Below are 22,137 nucleotides of genomic sequence, written 5' to 3' on the forward strand. Positions count from 1 at the left end.
TGAACTAAACCACAGCACATCTCAGCAACTAACTTGAACTCAAAAGCTCTTTTCCACTCCCCCACCTGTTTTCAATTTCGAAAAACGAAGAGGGGTCCCAAGAAACTAAACGGGTCCCTAATGCAAATAAACAGCCTCAAAATTTATTACCTTTTTGCTTTGATGATGTCAGTTAAAGTACGAATGGGTGCCGGACATCAAGCCGAATCGTAAAATTAAGGACTTCAAGACGAACATTCTCTCAAAAAGTCAAACTATGATTAATTTGAAGACTGGTTTAAAGAATTTCTCCATTTCATGATCTTTTCCTAGCAGTTTTTGGCTGTTTCTCAAAATATAAACCTATGATAGGGTTGGTTGTGCGGACTTACTTACTAGTAAGTAAGTTACTAGTAAAATTACTAGTAACTTACTAGTAAGCAAAATAAGGCTTATTACTAGTAAGTTGAACCAAAATGAAATTTTTGAAAAAAAATGAGGCTCAATTATCAGTCGAAAGAGCAGATAAACATGTTTTCATATAATGTAACGCTGCTTCACTTGATAATATTAATCATAATGATAATTTAGCGGATTTTGAGTTCGTGTAAAATGAATAGTCTTCAATTTTGGTAGTTTCAAGCAGATTCTGAGTTTTTGAAACTTACTAGTAAGTAAAAGTAACTTACTAGTAAAAAAGTGGTAACTTACTAGTAACTTACTGGTAAACGAATTTTACTTACTAGTAACTGCACAACCCTAACCTATGATTGATGTTTAGGAAAGTAAAAAAATTAAAACATTGTTGAAGGCGTTTCAGTCGGGCTGACTGAAACATGGCTCTCAGGCAATGATCCTATTGGCATATATAACTTAGAAGGTTATGACAATATTGTCTGTTCAAACCGCGTAAACGCTAGAGGTGGGGGCGTTGCAGCTTTCATTAAAACTGGCCTTAACTGTAGTTTTTTTAAATTACCAGTCAGTTTGGAGCACATAGTTATGAAGATGTGTTTTGTCGATCACAGTCCACTAAATGTTTGCATAATATATCGTCCGCCAAATCTCAAACTAGAACTTTTTTGATTTTATTCGAAGTTTTTTTGCTTGAAATGAAAGCATTAAGCGGTGAAATTTTGCTAATGGGTGATTTAAGTATCGGTATTATAGGTAGCCAGCGCAACTTTATTGACTACAAAAATCTTCTGCTTTCTTTTGACTTAGAAGTTCAAAATATCGAGCCAACTAGAGTAACTAAAACATCAAGTACATGCATTGACCATATACTTGCGGCGGAGGAAACTCAAGTAACAACAATAAATTGTCACATTAGTGACCATTATGGACTTATGTGTGACCTAAAAATTTTTTCAGAAAAGCAAAACGTGGATTCTTATAAATCGGATTTCAACTATGATTTACTACTGAATGATGATTATTGTTTAAAATTTTTATTTTCGCTAAAAATCAATTGAACAAAATTAATGATGATGATCCTGACCTTAACATCATTGAAATGACCCAAATCTTGATTGATGAATTTTCAAAGTACTGCTCAAAAAAAATCCGAAAAAAGAATAAAAACAACCACCCATGGATTAATCTGAAAATGAAGAAAATGATGAATAACCAAAATGTGTTACACAAAAAGTGGGTTCAGACACCATCCATTGAAAACAGAAGTAATTTCACCTCATGTAGGAACAATGTTATTAAGGCTATAAGGGTGAGTAAACGCCGGTACTATGATAACATGATAACGAGGAAGAAGAACTCGTCCGGAATTTTTGATGCTTTAAAACGTTTTTGTGGTAAAAAAAATGTGAATACTGCTTCGTTCGTTGTTAAGGGTTTCAATGAACACTTTGCTACTATTGGAGAAAAACTAACAGAAAAATTCAAACAAAACGTGTATAGATCAAATTTTTCAGTTAATAAAAACACGTTCGTTATATATGATACCAATCGAGATGAGTTACTGGAGGAAATTAAAAACTTGAACAATAAAAAGTCTACTGGTCATGATGGGATAAGTAGTAAAATGGTAAAATTTTCTGCTCCGGTGCTGGCTGACCATTTAGCGCTTTTTTTTTTAAATATCTGCTTCGAAAAATTCGAGTGTTTTCCTAATTTTCTCAAAATTGCAAAAATTTTATCTTTGTATAAAAATGGCGACAAAACTGAACCCGATAACTTCCGTCCAATTAGTTTGTTGTCTTGTATAAGTAAAATTTTTGAAAAACAAATTTTCAAGCGCATATCCAGTTTTGCCGCTAAAAACAACTTGATCGATAAGCATCAGTTTGGATTTCGAAGTAATCATTTCTGTACTCATGCCATTTTGTCCATTACTGACTTTTTTCGTGAATCAATTGATAATAAAATTTTGGTTACTCCTGCTTTATTGATTTGAAAAAAGCATTTAATACAGTTGATCGGAAAATTTTGCTTGACAAACTTTATCAATATGGGTTCAGAGGGAAAATTCACAAGTTAATGACAAACTATCTTACAGGGAGAAAGCAATATGTTTGTTCAAATCAATCGGTCTCGAATATGCGAGAATGTACAAAAGGTGTTCCTCAAGGTTCAGTTTTCGGGCCGTTTCTGTTCCTTTTATACATAAATGATATGCCGTCGGCCAGCAACGTTAAACTAACATTATTTGCAGATGATACAACGGTAGTTGATGCTCAAAATTTTGCATCCAAAACGAAATTCCAGACAGAATTAAACAAAATATTTAATTGGTGCAATAATAACAAACTGCTCATAAATCAAAAGAAGTGCAAAATAAAGAAATTTGGAAGAGATAACTTAAATGAAATATTTTCTTTTGGTAATAATGTACTCGCCGAGGTTTCTGATTTTAGGTATTTAGGAATTCAAATGGACAACAGACTCAAATTTGAAAGTCATATTAATATTGTTTGTAGTAAATTAGCTAACTTTAACGGTTTACTATTCAAGGGTAGAAACTATTTCTCAAAAAATGTGCTGGTTAAATTTTATAACTGCTATGCAAAGCCACTCATTTCCTACGGTTTAATTGCATTTGGTGCAACATCAAAAAGCCTATCAGAAAAAATATTTTTGATGCAGAAACGTATTTTTAAAATTATTTGTTTCAAGAGAAAATTTGAGCATGCCTCATATATCCTACATTCGCTTGAGATTGACACCGTTTTTGACTTATATTTCAGACAAATATTTAAAGAAACTTTTAATCAACTTCGTGGTAAAACTCCTCTTGAAACTTTTAATTTGGAATCTCTAAATAATCGTCGGGTTACTCGGGCCTCTGTGGCAAAAACTTTACCAAGCATGAAAACTAGAACACAAATAATGCAGCGTTCATGGAAAAATGAGTCTCTTAAATATTATAATTTTTTGAAATCAAACGAGCTGATACCAGCTAACTTAAACCAGTTAACTGAGCATCAACTAAATGGGTATTTCAAAAAAAATGTTTTCATTGTTTCTTAATGATAATTGAGATCTTCTAGATTTATTTTTTTGAATCATCAAGTCGGATATTATCTCCTGTCATAGGTTTTTTCAGGGTCATGCCTCGATAAGCTGCATAGCTTTTTGCATGATCCTTGGTGGGTTTGATTTGTACATGCGGTTTATTGTTTACCTGTCTGTATATTATTACTCTCCTAAATAAACTATTCTAAGGCGTTATTATGATTATTGCACAATCAATGATTGTATAGTATGAATAATGAACTATCTTTTTCTCCAACCCAAGTGGTAAATATTTTTTATTTTGAAAGTGTTCATTTTGATCAATAACCAGCTTTTAAGTACACCCGGTTTGACCAAAAAAGCTTGAGCAAAATTTTTGAAACGTACCATCTCCATCTGAAACCTAGAACCTATCTAAAACATTGGGAAACATATTATCTATCCTAAAACAAAGCCTGAAGACCTATCTTAATACATTGGGGTCTTCAGGCAAAGCACCCCCCCCCCCCCACTTCGATCAGCCTCACATCTACTACTTTACTTACAGCAGAAACTTGTTCCGAAGAGTCAAGAAAAGCCGCTTTTCCGGGCCGTCAGTTTTGTCAAACCTATTATTTCTACAAAAATTAACGATCACCAATTATTAAATTGATCTTTAAAAAATTGAAGAAACAAATTCAACATATTGACATAAACGTCTATTAATTGATTTTCTGCTTACCAAATGATTTTTTAGGTCTTATGCGCAAAACTGCCTAAAATCAATTTTTTTTATCTTGAGCTAAAATATTTTTAAAAATTGGCTTCAGCAGATAAAAATTATTTTCGGCCAATATTTTTGTCTGCTCCAAATTTTGAATGTAATGCCGGACCATGTTGTTTGCGTTTGATTGGCTAATTAACCAATCAGATTGAACCACATTGACTTAAGATCAAGATGCAAAATACTTATTTTGGGCCGTTAAGTGCATAAATCCCGATTTTTCCAACCCTTGTTTGAGGCACTTAGTGAACAATAACCCCCTAAATCATTTCAGGAATAATTTTTCTTACTTGATGAAAAAGTTTCAGTAATAACCCCCTAAATCATTTCAGGAATAACTTTTCTTACTTGGTGAAAAATTTTCAGTCTCAGCTGATCAGAATGCAGCAATTTGTATTTTCGCTTCACGCTGAAATGCAAACATGCCGCTTTTTGATTGGTTACAGGGGCGTATTTAGGGAGGGGGGACGTTCCCCTCAGGGATTCGACCCCCTGCCGACCCAAAGGGTCCCCCTTTGGTACTTTTTAAGAAATCCATTTTTGGCCGACCGACCCTAAAATTTTTCTAAGGGCGCCTTTGGCGCCAATATATGCTAACTTTGAGTGGGAGAGCGTGCCAAAAGAATGCAGTTTTTTGTCAAAATTTTTCCAAAGTGCCCAAAAATGGCTTTTTTGACCTGTTTTTTCAAAAATTTGCCTTCGGCGCAGAAAATTGGGCAAACAGAGCGTCTTTTTAGTGCTTTAGGAGAGCTCGAAAAATCAATTTGGCCGGCCTAAAAAAAAGGTCGTCAAAATTTTCGAAAATTTTTAGAAAATCCGCTCACCCTCGAGAAAATCCTAGATTCCGCCCCTGATTGGTTACCCGGGTCGACCAAAACTTCTTATCATACAACTTCCATATATGAGAAAGAAAAACTTCTTGTCATGCAGTTTCATACAATTCCATGCGTACAGTAAATGGTATGAAGTCTCTATGGCATTTTTCCATATATGAAATTGTATGATAGGTGTTTTTCCATAAACCAAAAAAAATGTTCTAACTTAATTTCTGAAAAGTTTTCAGCTGTGTTTGTACAAAGACGCAAATGACCGAACGCTAATGACGAATACCTTGGTATACTAACGCACCAAAGGTATTTATCAGACATTGATCGAGGCATAAGCAAACGCACCATTCAAAAAATAATTTAGCGTTTTGAAAAAAATGTTATGAGGCAAAAAAGAAAAAAAATCCAACATTATTGTATCCAGGACTATGTTATGCACACAAAAAATAAGATTTTGCATGCAAAATTTTTTTTTTGGAAAATGTTTTGTCATAATAATATTGGGGATAGTATTGATGTTAAATATCAATTAAGTGAAACGTAGATTCTTATCGTCTTAAGTTCAATGAAATTCCACGCGCGTGTCATTATGAATCAAGATGGGCTACGGGAAAACAATTTGTACAACAAAAAAATATAATTTTTTCACTAGATCGAACAAAGATTTAAAAAATGCAAATTCTTAAACTGACACCAACGCGCTATACTTGGTTGAAGTTACATTTTTGGCATCAATTCAATTTTTTCTAATTCTTTTCTTTTGTCAGGCAATCTCTTTCTTCGGTACTTATTCTGCTATTGAATGTACTGCTGAACAGTATAGACATAAATGATCAATAATTCAGGGGTTGAAGCCAAAATCAGGTTCAAGCGCACTTCATGGGGTTGTAGCGATTATCATGTGTCCCAATAAGCATGCTCAAAATATTTATTTGCTCTTCGACTTTTTTCTTTGAATCTTTAACTTTGAATGCGTAATAGGTAGGTATAGTGATTGTTAACTTCATACGCGTAATAATAAGTAGAGTAATTGTTAATTTCAAACGCCGCGCATTTGGGTAATTACGGTGATTGTTAATTCAAAATCGTTATAGATAAGTATAGTGATTGTTAATTTCAAACGCGTATTTAGTTAAATATAATGGTTGTTAGTTCAAAATCGTAATAAGCAAGTATAGTGATCGTTAATTAAGTGCCCCAACAAACAATTTGCGCATGCTCAAGAATGCGCAAAATGTTTATTGTTCCGACTTTCGATACGAAAGTAATTTCATCTTTGATTTGTTTTATTGTCTTGTTAATTTCAAACGCTTAAAAAGTAAAAATGAATTTTGTTATTTTCAAACATGTATTAGGTAAGTTTAGTGGTTGCTAATTCAAAATCGTGATAAGTAAGTATAGTGATTAGTAATTTCGAACACGTAACAATAAGTATAGTGATTGTTACTTTCAAACGCGTAATAGGTAAGTATAGTGATTGATAGTTTCAAACGCGTAATAGGTAACTATGGTTATTGTTACTTTCAAACATGTAATAGGTAAGTATACACCCCAACAAATAAATTACTCATGTCGAAATTTTCTGAAGACGAGTCGTCGGTCTTTTTGTAATTCGTTGAGTCGCGCTGTAAGGCTTTTGCTTATTCGCGCCGCTAATGACGGTGTGACTTAAAAACAGACTGACGGCGCGATTTAAGAAAAAAATTAGCAACTCGACTTTAAAAAACGACAGGCGGCGCGACATAAGAAACGACTTAAGCTGCGTGACTGAATAAAAGACTAATGGCGCGACTCAAGAAGAAACTTTTGGATTTTTGCTCAGTCGCGCAGTTAGCGGCGATTTGTTCCCAGTTGCGCCGGTCCGGAATTGGAAATTTTTAGTCGCGCCGTTCGCGTTAGTTTCTGATGTAACTCCGTTCTTGACGGTCTTTTGAGCAGCGCCAGTCACTGTGGTTTTTTTTCAGTCGCACGTGTCTTCAGTTGCCAGGTTTTGGTCGCGCAAGTCTGAGCAACAAGACTTCTCGTATTCAACGTCCTGACTGCTTTACAATGTCTAGGGATTAGTGTTTGAATAAAAGAAATTAGTTTTAGTTGAAAATTTTTATTACTATTTAAAAATCATCCCCTTTTAAACCCCTTCTACTTTACGAAACTTTTTTAAATGGAAATTAGTCAATTGTCTATTTGGTTCATTTTTTCAACATTTTGTTTCGTTTAGGTCCACGTTTTATATTACTAGCAGAGTCTGCACATAGTATATTATCCGTAAATAAGTCTCTAGGGTAAGAAATCTATTTGGTTCATTTTTTCAACATTTTGTTTCGCTTAGGTCCGCGTTTCACATTACTAGCAGAGTCTGCTTCATTGTAGATTATCCGTAAAAAATTCTCTAGGGTAAGAAATCATGGTCTGAGCCAAGACTCCTCCACTTGGTCCTTGTGCCTCGGAAGCACACACTGGAAGCACGGAGCACGGAAAAGGACAGCCGGCACTTCACGCAGTTCATAGTTTTACTATAGGGTTTCTCCCACTTGGTAGATAATGCTTCTCCTATTCTCCGAAGGAAACTTGCAAATTCTGGAGCAAGCATCCCATCAACAGACACGACAAGAGGAGTGAAAGATACACGTCTTTCCTGACACGCGTCTGAATATTTTGTCTTTTTCTCAACCTCTGCTGAGTGCAAAACACTCATGAGGCTTCTGTTCGGAGAAGGCGTCGGTGTCAGAGACACGAATATCAAAAGACGCTCCTCCCTGTCTAACATAAACTCCACGACAAAACAAATCTGCAATTAATGCGGGTGTCTCATCTTGCGGGTTGTATTCTCTAATAACAGGCTCTCTCTGTACATCCTTCAACACTTAAGAAGCTAATTCGCCTACAGCATCCCTAATCTCATTGTGCCGTTAAGTTAAGAGACCACCTTTTTTGCACGCTAACGCATGCCGTAGGGTGAATGGTGACTAGCAGCCATCACAAAAAATTGGCGAAGCGATCAGGTTTTTGTTATACCGGACACGCAATGCATCCCGAAACTCCACTTCCGAAAGATCAAAGTTTTCTGCAGCAATCGGTAACACTGGCAGACAAGCTTCCTTCATTGACTCTTTTTACTGCGCGAACTTGGTCTGCTGGTAGCTCATTCAATAACTCCCCCAGCAACTCTTCATGTTTTTCTCCCATTATTCGATGATGTTTTTTCCGCGATCGAGACATTTGCTCTCTGTGGTCTTTATGGGAAAACCGTGCTGATCAACAATAGCATCATAAAGACATCATGTAAGACTCATCAGCGAGACTGGTTGGGTTAGAAACTCCAAGACCACCCTTTCTTGCTGGCAAACAAAAGAGACGTCTTTCCATTGATGAAATCGACGAAGTTCCAAGTATCGCAGGTAAGAATTTCTACATCAGAAGGTTCTCTAGCGGTTGAAAAAGCTGACTAGAACCACCCAAAACACAATGGGAAAAATTCCATACCGCTTGTAGGGACTTAGTCAGTCCCGATAAAGCACATTGTGGTTCTGTTTTTGCCACAAAAGAAAGTTTCTCAATTTTGTCTACCCATTCAAGTTCTTTCTTTTTCAGGTAGATGATTTCCTTCTCATTTCCGTCTTCAGTGAAATCGCCCAAAAACATCTACCCTTCCACAATAGTAATCGAGTACTTGTCAAATATGTGATGCGCTTCTTCAGCATATTGTTTATCGACAACCAGAAAACTTTTGGAAGGCTCTGGAAAGTAACCGAAGGCGTGACCTTCCTCAATCAAGTTTTTGAGCCATATCTTCTATTTCTTGAGTTTTGCTATGGCCGCAGAATCATCAGCATACCAACTTTGTAACACATTGTTCGGATCCTTTAACTTCCGAATCAGGGGAAGAAGTGAAACACCATAGAAGAACATTGCCAGTGGGTCTCCCTGTGTGGTTCCTTCCATACTGTATATCCCTTCATCGGCGCCAGCAACGAAAAGCGACGCGAAGCCTCTGTAAGTATTGAAGAGAAATCTAGAACATCTAGGCCACAAAATTCGAGCATTCCACAACGCTGTTTCACGATTGAGCGAGTTGAAAGCAATTGATGCATCCATCAACAGCATACCACAGCCATCTTCCTTGTTGTCATCGAAAAGATCAGAGAGCGCATGAATTGCACCTTCAACGCCAGCTTCTAGCCCACAAGCTAATTGATCAGTCGAACATGTTTCTTCAAGGTCAATTTTTGTGAACTCAGCCACACTTTTGCAAATTATTCTCCATAGATACTCGCCTATGCCAATAGGTCGCACGCCAGGACATTTATCAAGCGCAATCAATCTTCCAGAGACCAGTGCTCGCACTTTCGAGCATGGTAAGATTTGATCGCACATTTTTGTGGCAAGAGTTGCAACTTCGTCTCTCAAGTGTGAACTGTGAGCCCCATGACGTAATAAAACTGTCTGCCAATGCTGAGAATCTGTTCCCGAAACTCCCGAACTGCTCTGCAATGAACGTGTTGTTTTTTCAATGGAAGCAGATCTGATTATAACATCTTCAAAGTCGGGTAAAACTGGTACTTTCAATGGCGAAGAGAGATGTGTTTTGTGTGGCTCTGGATGCTTTGACTTTAAAGTCTTTAAAACGGTCACACCTTTCTTCAACTCTTGCATCGGATCAAGCACACCCCCGCTTGCCCTCTCCGAGAGCCACCGCATCGCTTTTCTTACTTTGCCTTTCATCAATAATGAAGCAAACACTTTCGAGACGTGTTTGTCGTTCAAATTATTTTTATTTATATGTTTCTTTTTGCCACATCTCAATGCTTCCGCCAACAACTTGTCAAATTTGTTTTCCTTCCAGTCTTCAATGCGCCGTCCAATAATTGATGGAATGTCTTTTGATCCTTTGATCAATGGATCTCTTTGTGACAAAACACGACTCATCGCCAGAACTCTTTCTGAAGTGGAATCAGCAGTGGTAGAAAGAAGCTTCAGTTCATGTGTCAGGAGGTCCACGTACTTCCTACCAATGTTACCATTAGGCAAAGTATATAGTCTTTTTGGCAACCGTACACTTTTCACCCATCTTTCAGTCCAAATCGAATAATCAAGACAAGTTGATTTGTCAAGTGACGCACCGAATGCTTCGATCATTATGTCTTCGTCATGGCTTTCGAGATTCGGATCAGTTTCTGGTAGCACATCTTCTATTTACAGGTCTTGCATGGCTTGAGTTAATCCTGTGCGGCCATTACTTGTCGGTGTAACATTAACGCGGTCATTGTTATCTTGTGACATTAACAAGTCTTCCACTTCAAACCCGCTGGTATTGGAAACACTGAGCTGCGAATCAGAATCATACCCCAGATAACTAGGCGGTTTGATAATTCTCTGAGTTCGCCTCATGATATCACGAGCGTTCCTCGAGCCAAACTCGAACTCTTCCCGAGCACGGGCCACTCTGCTCCAGAAACGAGCTCCTCTCCAAACACGAGTTCCAAGCACCGGTTCTGTACCAAACACACACGAGCTCCAAGCACCGGCTCTGCATCCAACACGAGCACCAATCCACAAATAAGCTGTACTCCGAACACGTGCTCTGCTCCAAACTCACGAGCTCAGCTCCGAACACGAGCTCTGATCCAAATACGAGCACTGCTTGAGATAAAATGTCCGCTCAGTTGTCGATGTTGCAGTGGTTGTCGGTTTTTTTTCTTGCTTACTAAGACACGTGCATAACTTTCAAATTTTTTTGTTTGATTTTTTTTGTTTGACTTTACAAAAATTGATTATAGGTGGAATATACTTTTTAATTTTGAGGTCAAGACAAGAATACTTTTTAGATGGTATAGAAACTTTAGCCAAAAATGGCTAGTTAAAAAATCGAAATTGGTCTGGAGAAAAAAATCGCCCGAGCACAAATATTTCGTCCTTTTTTTCAAAAGTAATCGGAACACTAATATTTGTTTCGATTCAAAGTTCAAAAATATTAGATTTGGAGTTTGAATGGAGACAAAAAAAAACTTTTAAATCTGAAAAATGCTCGAACGATTATGTTGAAAGGTGTGGGTTTGCGGCAAGTCATCATGCAATCCGTCATTTGATATGAAGAAGAGAGCAACAAATTATACAGAACTAGGGCTCTGAAAAGTTTTGTAAATAATTCATTAATATCATAATAATTGGCTGGTGTTTATGTAACTCATGGTCAGACCAAGCGCAGCATCTGATACAGTTTTTTGAATTACCTTGAAATAATCTTTTTTTATAGGACTCTGTGCCCAGCAGGTGCCCTTAAGTTTGAGCATACTCCTTTCAGCAAGAAAGAAAGATCATCAAATGATGCAATTAAAAACCCGTCCCAAAGTTTTTTGTTGAACCAGGATTGGTTCAACCAAACACCAACTAGCTCCCAGGTTTTAGATTTTTTTGTTTGTCGATATTTCAATAGCCAAAAACTATTCGAGATTTTAAACGTCAGTCGGAACATTCAGCGCTTTGCCCTGATATAGGCAGCTTTGTTTGCGTTTGAGTAGTAAGATGCTTGCTCAATCAAAATTTTCATTATGTGCAACCTCAATTTATCGGCATGTTTATTTTCAATCCTTGGTATGAAAAAAGACCAGGTTAAGGAGACCAGTTAAACGGCAGTCGAAACTTCACGTCTTCGCCCTCAGGTCGAGGTTGGGGACTCATGTTCCAAACATTGCGATTCAAAATGAGTATGGTGCGACCATCGCGACCCAAATTAGGTATGTTTCGACTATTAGGACTCAAACTGGGTATGTTGCAACTTTGTGCAGCCGAAGTAATTTGAGCGACTTTGCGCGAGCCAAAATAGTTATGCTGCAATTTTACGCGACCGACAATGGTAAGTTGCGACCATTGCGACCAAAAGTTGTTATATTGCCACTTCGCGCAACCAAAACGTTCGCGCGAATTTTCCCGATAAAAAAAACTGCAAAATTGTGCAACTGAAAAAAGAAGTATTGCGATTTTACCCGGGTTCGCAACTGATGTTTCGACCGACTCGAATATAACGTGATATGTTTCGTTTGTCACTGTTATAGATTTCAATGGATGAATGTTTGATTTGATTGTTTTATAGCTTATTATTTTTGTGATGGCGACTTTGTTTTTGCCCCGAAAAATTTGCTTAGATTTTGCTTTGGGACCCTGTGTAGGCCTTCTCGTGGCGGTTTTGTATAAATCAGCAAAATTTTCGGTCTTGCTAACTGCACATTAAAAATTTTTTTACTTTGGATTTTTTGCAATTTGCATCTGTATTACGCTTATGCAAGCAAAAAAAAATCCAACGGCAAATCCATTACTAAAACTGCTCGTAAATTTTTACAGTGCGCAACTTATAGTGCGATTTAGCGCGATCAATTTTGCGACTTAGCGCGACCCATGTTGCTACTTTGCGCGACTCATGTTGCGACTTTGCGCGACTCATGTTCCGACTTTGTGCGATCTATTTTGCGACTTTGCATGACCAATGTTGCGATTTTGCGCGACTCATTTTATCTATGTTGCAATTTGGAACAACCAACCCATGTTGAGACTTTGCGCAACCCATTTTGTGACTTAGCGCGACCCATGTTGCGACTTTGAGCGACCCATTTCAGCTATGTTGCGACCTTTAACGACCCATGTTGCGACTTTGCGCAACTCAAGTTGTGACTTTGCACAACTCATGTTGCGACTTTGCGCGACCCATGATGCGAATTTGTGCGAACCATGTTGCGACTTTGCGCTATTCTTTTTGCGACTTTGCTTGGCCCATTTTACCTATGTTGCAACTGTGAACGACCCGTGTTGCGACTTTGCGCTACTCATGTTGCAACTTTGCGTGACGCATGTTGCGACTTTGCTCGACTCATGTTGCGACCGCTCGCGACTCATATTGCGACTTTGCGCGACTCATGTTGCGGTTTTGCGCGACCCATGTTGCGACTTTGCGCGACCCATGTTGCGACTTTGCGTGACCCATGTTGCGACTTTGCGCGATTCATATTGCGAGTTTGCGCGACCCACGTTCCGACTCTGCTCTACCCATTTTAGCTATAATGCAACTGTGAACGCCTGACCCATGATGCGACTTTGCGCGACTCATATTGCGATTTTGCGCGACCCATGTTGCGACTTTGCACGACCCATGTTGCGACTTTGTTTGACCCATTTTAGCTATAATGCAACTGTGAACGCCTGACCCATGATGCGATTTTGCGCGACTCATATTGCGATTTTGCGCGACCCATGTTGCGATTTTGCGCGACCCATGTTGCAACTGTGGACGACCCATGTTGCGACTTTGTGCGAACCATGTTGCGAATTTGCGCGACTCATGCTGCGACTTTGCGCGACATATGTTGCGACTTTGCGCGATCCATATTGCGAGTTTGTGCGACCGACGTTGCGACTCTGCTCTACCCATTTTACCCATGTTGCCATTTTGTAAGACTGACCAATCTTGCGAATTTGCGCGACTCAAGTCTCTCGCTGGACTATGGAATTCCGGTCGCAGAAAGTGCAATTCGGTTAACCAATTTGGTCGCAATATGAGTCGCGGACATCAGGAGGGGACAAGAGGAGTCTAGTTTGCATTTGAGTAGTAAGTTGCTCGTTCCCGCATCCAGTTTCAAGCGTTAATAATCGATTATATTACGATTTTTGTACCAATCTTACTATAATTGAGAAATAATCGATTTTAAACAATAATATTTTTTTTTCGAAATCAAAGTACACTTGATTATAATGCATTATAATCAGTTATAATCACTTATAATCAATTATAATTGATTATAATCTATTATTTTCATTCAAATTTCTAATTCATTAGTTTTGCTCAAAAATCCATTATAATTGATTATAATTGATTTTTATTCCTTTTGTTTGTCCATTTTGTTTTCAAAGTTGCATCTGAAATGCTTATATTTAATGCTTTTTGTAGACGTTGGTTCCTATGAAAAATGAGAATAATGTTTTTAAAGTTTTCCAATCAATTCAAATTTGTAAAATTGTTTTTTTCTTTTCTTCCACATTAGAGTTGTTTTGTGATGCGTATTTTAAGCTTTTTTACCCACCAAAAGATCAGTAATTCGATTTAATTTCATGATTGATTCGGAAGATTTGTTTTTCATCTACCGCGTGAACCTTTCCACTAATATGAAAAGATATCTATGAAACTTTTGTTTCGTGGTAAAACTTTGTGTTCAGATCAATCAAAATGTTGAAGAGATCTCTCTTTTAGAGATTTTTTTATTGACACAAAATTAATAACCCATAAGCTAAAATTCGAATATTGTTTTGGTTTGACAAAATTTTGGTAAAATAAGAAATTGCAATGGATTATAATTGATTATAATTGATTTTAAAGGTTTTTTGTAAGAACTATAATCAAGGATAATCGATTATAAGAAATTATAATCTCTTGGAAAATATCACGATTATAATCAATTATAAATCCTTTAAACACCTAATTTTGGTAATTATTATCAATTATAATTGTCAAAAAATCATCGTAATAATCCGTTATAATCGATTACTTACGCCTAAACTTGGTTGCGGGTTCGATCACAATTTTCACCACTTCACACTTTGCAACCTTAATTCATTCGCCTGTTTATTCTCGGTTGTTGTTATAAGCAATTGTAAAAAAAATTCAGGTATAAAACTGTATGAGATGAAGATTAGATTTGTTATAATGATTTTTATTGATTTAATTGATTAATCATATGTTGTATGATTTACTATAAAGCGCAAATTATATTCTACAACGTAATTAAACTTCTCAGAATTTTCTTATCAATAACCGTCCATCTGATTCAGTTTGTTTTTAATCATAAACACGTTTGTTCCAACCCATTGTCCATTTTCGCGTCTCGTTTTCGCTGATACCAGAAATTGATGAGCAAGCCATTCTCTAGATTTGATACCGAAGTAGTTAACACAACTTCCAAATCTTATGCAATGAAGTAAAGAATAATCATTTTGACCCTTTGTTCCTCTGAGCCAAGTTATGGTTTCTGCTGACAGCGACCAGACTAAGAGAAACCCTCGACAGAATGAAATTGAGCTGATGTCGTTGACTCGGTGGATAGATAATGGGATGGTCGTGGTCGATACAACAGCTCTAGAGTTCTGGTTTGTTTCAAGTTCTAGTATATCTTTATCCTTGGTAACAATGTGTACCAATGTATCATCACGACACGAATTCACTAGTCGAGGCGGAAACTCGCATTTAACCTGAATCTTGAATTTGTTCGTTTGTTTGACTAGCTTCTCTTTTTCATCCCAGTAAACAAATTCAGCTTCATTATTGTTTAATGCAGTAAAAAATAATGGATTTTTTTGTGGCGTAAGGTTCAGTTCGATCTTTCGGAAAGTTTTGTTTTGTACTTCAAAAATAACAGAACCAATACTAGTTTTGATTAAAATAGTTGGTTTTTGCGATGACCCAAAATTGTGCTGTTTCGATTTCACCAAAGCAAATCCTTGCAGGCTGCTGATTGTGTGTTCGCTTTCATACGCGGCCAATTGGATTTTGGACATCCTTACACCATCTTTGTGGTCCTCGAACTCGCATTTGTAGACTGTGATTTCCTTTTCTTCGTATTTTATGCAATATAGTTCACCTATTTCGGCGGAGTACACAAAACAATCATCGTTTTCTGGAACGATACAAGGCATTGTGATAAATTTTAAGAAAGTATTTGAAAAACTCAATAGCGAAGGAGCCGTGTGCGCAGACACTGAATAATTCAACCCTTGTATCTCAACCATTTTGAGTTCTGCTTCTTTGGTCTTAATTTTTGAAAACTGTTTTTCATTTTCCTCGAAACTTGCGACCATTTTTCCTTCTGAACGTGACAATAACTCGCGAAGATCACTTTGGCATTTTAACAGCAGCTGGTAGTTTGAGGTCGACTCTTGCTGTACGGTCAAGAGTTTTTCCTGCTCAACTCTTATTTTCTTCAAAACATTTTTTTTGAATTCATCAATTGCTGCAGAAACCTCACCAACAAGCTTTTCGTACCCGTTTGCCCTTGCTTCTTTTTCTTTGTTCAGTCGGTCTTGAGTCCCTCGAGCAAACTTTTCACAGGAATCCAAATAATAAATCATCTCGAAGACTTGAAGTCTGACTTGTGATGCTCGTAATTTCAAGTCAATTATGTTATGATTCGGGTGTTTCGAAATACAATTCAGACACAAAATTTCCTCGCATTTTGTGCAATACATCGAACACAGGTTCTTGTGTATTGCGCAAATCGCTGGTTTTAGCGACTTGTGGTCCAAAATCTCATGGCTTTTCCGGATATGAGGAATAATACAACCTTCACAAATCAGCGGCACAAAATTGACAGCCTCTGACGTGTCATTACATGAGGTGCACTCGAACAACTTTTCCAGTTCAAAACAGTCTAAACATGATTCGCACTTCTTCTCGGGGGGTTCTTTATCAACAACTGAATTTGAATCAGCTTCTCTAACACTTTTGCAACCGTCGCCTGATTTGAATAATTTTGCTTCCATTCCAATCAGATGAAATTAGAAAAACTGTAACAAATCTTGATTTTGTTGTTTGATTGGTTAAATAACAGTTTTGTTTATTCTGCACATTTTCAGGTTTATACTAATAACTGTTAATAATTAAAATCCGCTGAAAGATCTCAAAACAGAAACAAAAATGAAAGTAATACAAATAGCCAAACCAATCGACCAAACCAATCAAACAGAACTTAGAATTAGAATCAATGGGGAGCCGTGGTGAAGTGGTTACGTCTCCGCCTCTCAATCGAAAGGTCGGATGTCGAGGCCCACCATGATCCTTGCTCGTTGCTTGAGGGTGAGGCAACATTACCCAGCCTAGAAAAATAACCAAAAAAATTGCATGTAGTTCTTAAACAGGGGCACAACAGCGGTTCAGCTGTACAGCTCTTGTGTTGGTCCTTTCCCCTGTGGATAATCAGAACGGATCGTACCACGGTGAATTCTTGAATGTTTCGACTTCCCTAGAAAGTATTTGAAAGATTTTTTGGTAGAAAAACGAGAGAATTTTCCAGCCAAAAAGAAAAATATATATATATTTTTATACTTTTATTAATTAAATTTTCCTTTCACAAAAATATTTACAAATCATCTAGCAACAAGTTTTTTTGGTTAATTAGGTTGCCTCCTTGAGTTTTGAAATGTTTTCTGAGCTGTTTTTAATCACAGTTTTTAATCAAACCTCACTTTAGGGATTCTCATTCAAAAAAGTGACTTAAAAATGTGGTCCAGTCAGACCGCTTCAAAGATAATTGAACTGGATAAAAACAAAATGCTTCACTTCAAATGGTTAAAAGCAAAACAGCTGTAGTTTTTTTTAAAAATATTTAGCTACAAACGCAAAAAAGAAATCCGGAAAACGCAGATTTGATGAGCCGATTAAGGAATATATGTGAGGACAACATTCCCGAAAAACTCAGAAAACGCATTTTTTCTACATATCTTAGATGGATATTTTGGTTAAATTTTATCAACTGACTGTGAACATAGAAATTTTTGGGACCAGTTTTCTAAAGAAGGTTTGTTACGGGACCATGTTTCTAAGCAAGTACCAAAACTGCCAATAAAGCACTCATTTATTATGTCAAACTAGACAAATTGACATTTATATGACCCCACAGCTATACTGAAAGTCGTAAAGTTTCTTCTCGGTTTTATGCTCAATCAATCAAAATTTTTCGAATCATTTCGCTAAAAACATTTCGTTAAAATTTGCTCGAATAACCCGTCATTAATTTCAAAAGCCGGTTCAAATGTCTTGTCTACTATGCTTTAGGAACAGTTAATTTGGAGCAAAGTTGTTGGAGCAAACTTGCTAGAGCAAACTCGATTTATAAAGCAGCGCATGGTTACTTTTCCATTTTGATTTCCTATTTTCTAAAAAAAAATTAATTGTAATATTAAGTTTGCTAATCTTGATTGCAAACACTGGTAGAAATTTTTTTTACCGTAGAGAAATTAAAGAACAAATCATCATTTAGCACAAAAAAATTGGCTTGTTTTCAACTTATTCCGTCCATTGATTTTATGAAGCCTTGTTCATGAGATCTATTTTTCTTGCTGTTTGACAAAAACTCTAGTCTTGTCTAATTTCAGTTCATAGACTTATTTTTTCTGATAGTTTATTTTATTCAGGGCACCAAAATAGCCTGTTTAATTTTTGTTTAAATAATACTTTCAAAACATGTATTGTCTACTTAATTTTAATTGAGACTTACAGAAAATTTTTAACATTGGTTTGCATTAGGTTTTCAATAATATTATTCTGAGCTTCTTGCACATTTGCCAACTTTTCTAGTTCAAACAAAACTGTTTGGCGAATAAAAAACTTCAATTAAGAACTTGATTTAGATGGCTTTTATTTTTCTTCAACTAGTGAACTTTTAAAAAAAACTTTCTGTGCATGATAATCGGATGCTATCAGAATTCGCATGCCAATTTTATTATGATACAAAACACATATCTTCAATGTGTACATGCTGTATTTGAAAATTAAAACCATAGTTTGCAATATGTTTCCGTGCTAACGATTAGGAAAGTAAACAAACTGATGACTGAGGCTATTATTAAAACAATTTTGCGTATTTGTTCATGTTTTATACCAGATAAGCAGCAGCTTATCTTTTATCTCGAAGTTTGTTAAACCTGCTAACATAAATAACATTTAAGTCCCTGCTGCGGAAACTACGCCGACAAACTCTAACAGGCAGCCAGTCAATATACCGAAAAGCAGAAAGATTCCATTGGGCAAAAAAAAACCACCCAGTTTCGACACCTACTCTTCGGCCAAGCACGCAAAGGTGCTTATTATGCCCTAAATGGGAAGAATCAGTCATTGTATTTGATTTTATTATAAAGCAAGTTCACGAGCGCATATGAGGACAGTTATTTACGAGAATAAAGTCAGATAAACAATGTCCAACTAATGGCAAAGTTAAATAAGGATAGCCGATTACTGTGCAAAGAGCACATAAATTTACGACCATAGTCTTAAATTAAATTCTACAAAAAATTTTCAAATTAGTGCCGTTTTTTCTGCGTAGTGTAATAAAAAAGTGAACAAAAAATTCAGTTGAGGCATATTCCACTGTCAGGGTAAAATCAGCAAATTGAAAAATTGTTTTTTGAAAAACGAAAAATTTTGGCAATTAAAAAGTTAAATAGAAAAACGAAAAAAGAACAAATTTTTCAAAAGTTTCATTTTTTTTGCAATTTTTTCAATTTAGTTTTGATTGCAAAAAGGCACTAAAATACTCAAACAAACCAAAGTGGCTTAAGCAATACTAAGTTTATACGCTTTAAAGCTATTATACGGTTTGAAGTCATTAAAATAAGCCAATGTAAGCCTGTTCGCTCGCTTTATTCGATGAATTTAAATTGAAAAACCAAAAATTTCACATCAATTTTTCAAGACACTAGAGAAAAGTTTTCAAGTCGTTCGACTCATGACTGTAAGGGCATTAATATGGTATATCACTCAACTCTCTCCGATGATTAGTTGTAGCAGCTGATTTTGCGTGGAAAACTAAGAAAAAGAACAAAAGAAAAAAATGTCTAAAACACACCCGAATGTGAAGTTTCTCCCTATTTTCAAAATAGCCGGAACACTCAGCTTTTTTGAAAGGGTTATAAGTTTAAAAAAGTTCGGATGTTCTCAAGCTCTTGTTTCAACATCTATATTATTATGAATAAGTCATTGGAGCATTTTTTAGATATAGTAAATGAGCACCCAACCATTTCAAATATTCAAATAGGGCACTAAGAAACTTGTCATGTTAGCATGCTTGATAAGTGTATTGAAAAAAACATGTGGCGGTAACAATATGGTTTCGGTAACAATTCCGGAACCATGTGGTGGTAACAATGCCGGATATCAGGAATAACAGAACCTTCACAAATCAGCGGCACAAAATTGGCAGCCTCTGACGTGTGATTACAAAGGATGCACTTGAACAACCTTTCCAGATCAAAAGAGTCTAGACATCATTCGCATTTCTCTTCGGCGAGATTTCCAATTCACTGAATGGAAACCTCTATTTGAGTTTTATAATCATTGCATCCATTCCAAGCAGCCGAGTTAAACTTGAAAACATTGTTACAACTCTAGATTTTGGTATTTGACTGATTAATCAACAGTTCTGATTATTCTGCCCACTTTTTTGTTTACTCTAAGTTTACTCTAATAACTGTTCGAATAATGAAGTTTCGCAGAAAAAGCTCAAAACCAAAACAAAAATGAAAATGTTACAAATAGCCAACCAATCAAACAAGACTGATCACATCAAAGTAAAACTCTGAATGTTCCGACTGCCTTGTAAGGTATTTAAAAGAGTTTTTGATTAAAAACAGTACGGTTGTCCAGCAAAAATTGTTTAAAAAAAGTTTTTTTTTAGTTTTCTGGTAAATCTCCCTCCAACACAAAGAACAAAACCATTTACAAAACATCTAGCAACACTTTTTTATTGAGCCAATTAAGTTGCCTCATTTTGTTTCGGTATGTTTTCTGAGCCGTTTTAGTTTGCAATAACATGCCAATTTTAAGGATTCTCTCATACAAAAAAATTGGCTAAGGTATGTCGCTGTGCCAGACTATTTCAAATGAAAGGTAGGAGGATGAAAGAAAAAAAAAATAAGTCAAGTGGATGAAAACAAAAAAATGTGAACGCTTCATAGTTACACTGGGTTTTTACTGGAATTAGTAAGTTTAAATAGAATAAGTATTTGATTTTAAATTGGTAAAACTTTGAAACAACAAACGAAAAACTTTAGGAAGAAGGCAGATTATAAATTCTGCGGCTCCAAAACTTATCTTGTGCTCAAAAAGCCTTCTTGTTGGCATGCTTGATGAGGTTATCAGCGATTTATTGTGGCGACAATAGTTCTCTCAGTTTTTGTTTGTGCAACAGATAGATATTAAGGTTGAGTTTTATCTATTGACTGGGACAATAGACACTTTTGGTACCAAAATCTAAAACAAGGTTTATTTCGGGATCATACTTCTAAACGAATACCGACACTTGCAAATATTGAACACGTTTATTATTTCAAATTAGGCAAATCAACATTTATCTGACGCCATAGCTTACTAAATTTTGAGCAATACTATCGTAGCTATACTAAACTCAATTAATCAATTTTTTTTCAGATGGTGTAAGAATATTCCGATGGAAACGAGCAGTTAAAAAGTAGAAAAATGTCTTTAAAAACTACCCACAGCAAGACCATTCCATCATTCGAAAGTGAACACTTAAATTGTTTTGTCTTTTATGCTTAGGAATTATTAATTTGGAGCAGACTTGATTTATAAAGCAGCGCACGGTTATTCTTCTGTTTTTTTTTCAATTTTTCCGAAAGGTCGGTGACCGCTCGACTAGCATGAAGCTTGGCTAATATAGAAGTTTGAAAATTGAAAATGTATCGACTAGCATAATTTTGATAACTTTATTTCTCGCAGTACAACAACAATTCTTTCGAATTGAAACTTGCTTTTCTGAAAAATTGAAAGCTTATCATTTTAATAAAATTGGATAGGCTAAGCAACCAACAAGCAAATGAAATTTTTTAAATAAAAGAAAAAACTTGATCATTCACACCCCGATCTGTAAGGGCTTGAACCGAGAACTCAGTGGCATAATTTTAGCTGGTTTGTTCTCACCCTTGTTCACACAGTTGGTTTTTCAATATTTAGGAATTTTGAAACAAATTAGAACCTGATTCCTAACATTGTAAAATTAATAATTACAACATAAGTTTGGTATTTTTCAGGTAATGTAAGCAGGAGTGGATTTAGGGGGGTATGGCGGACACTTTTTTTTCTGAGCGATTCGACCCCCTGCCGACCTAAAAAGTCCCTTTGTACTATTTTGAGATATCAATTTTTGGCTGCTGACCCTAAAATTTTTCTAAAGGCGCCTTAGCCGCAAAGAAATCATAATTTTTCTGCCTTTTTTTCAAAAATTTGCCAAGGGCACAGAGAGTTTGGTTAAAATACGCCCCCTACCTCGAGAAAATTCTAGATCCGCCCCTGCTTGTAATAGAAAGCACTTGATGTTCTAAGACAGTTTT

The 22,137-nt window shown here is 36.2% G+C and overlaps 1 protein-coding gene across 1 annotated transcript in view; it reads right to left on the minus strand.

Annotated features, from left to right (window-relative positions):
* The window catches only part of LOC134854239 (cilia- and flagella-associated protein HOATZ-like), a 269,680-nt gene that overhangs the window by 109,453 nt on the left and 138,090 nt on the right, over nucleotides 1-22,137 (minus strand). The gene's annotated exons all lie outside the window — the stretch shown is intronic.

This window comes from Symsagittifera roscoffensis, chromosome 1 (genome assembly GCF_963678635.1).
Source record: "Symsagittifera roscoffensis chromosome 1, txSymRosc1.1, whole genome shotgun sequence".
In the NCBI taxonomy this organism is placed as follows: domain Eukaryota; kingdom Metazoa; phylum Xenacoelomorpha; order Acoela; family Convolutidae; genus Symsagittifera; species Symsagittifera roscoffensis.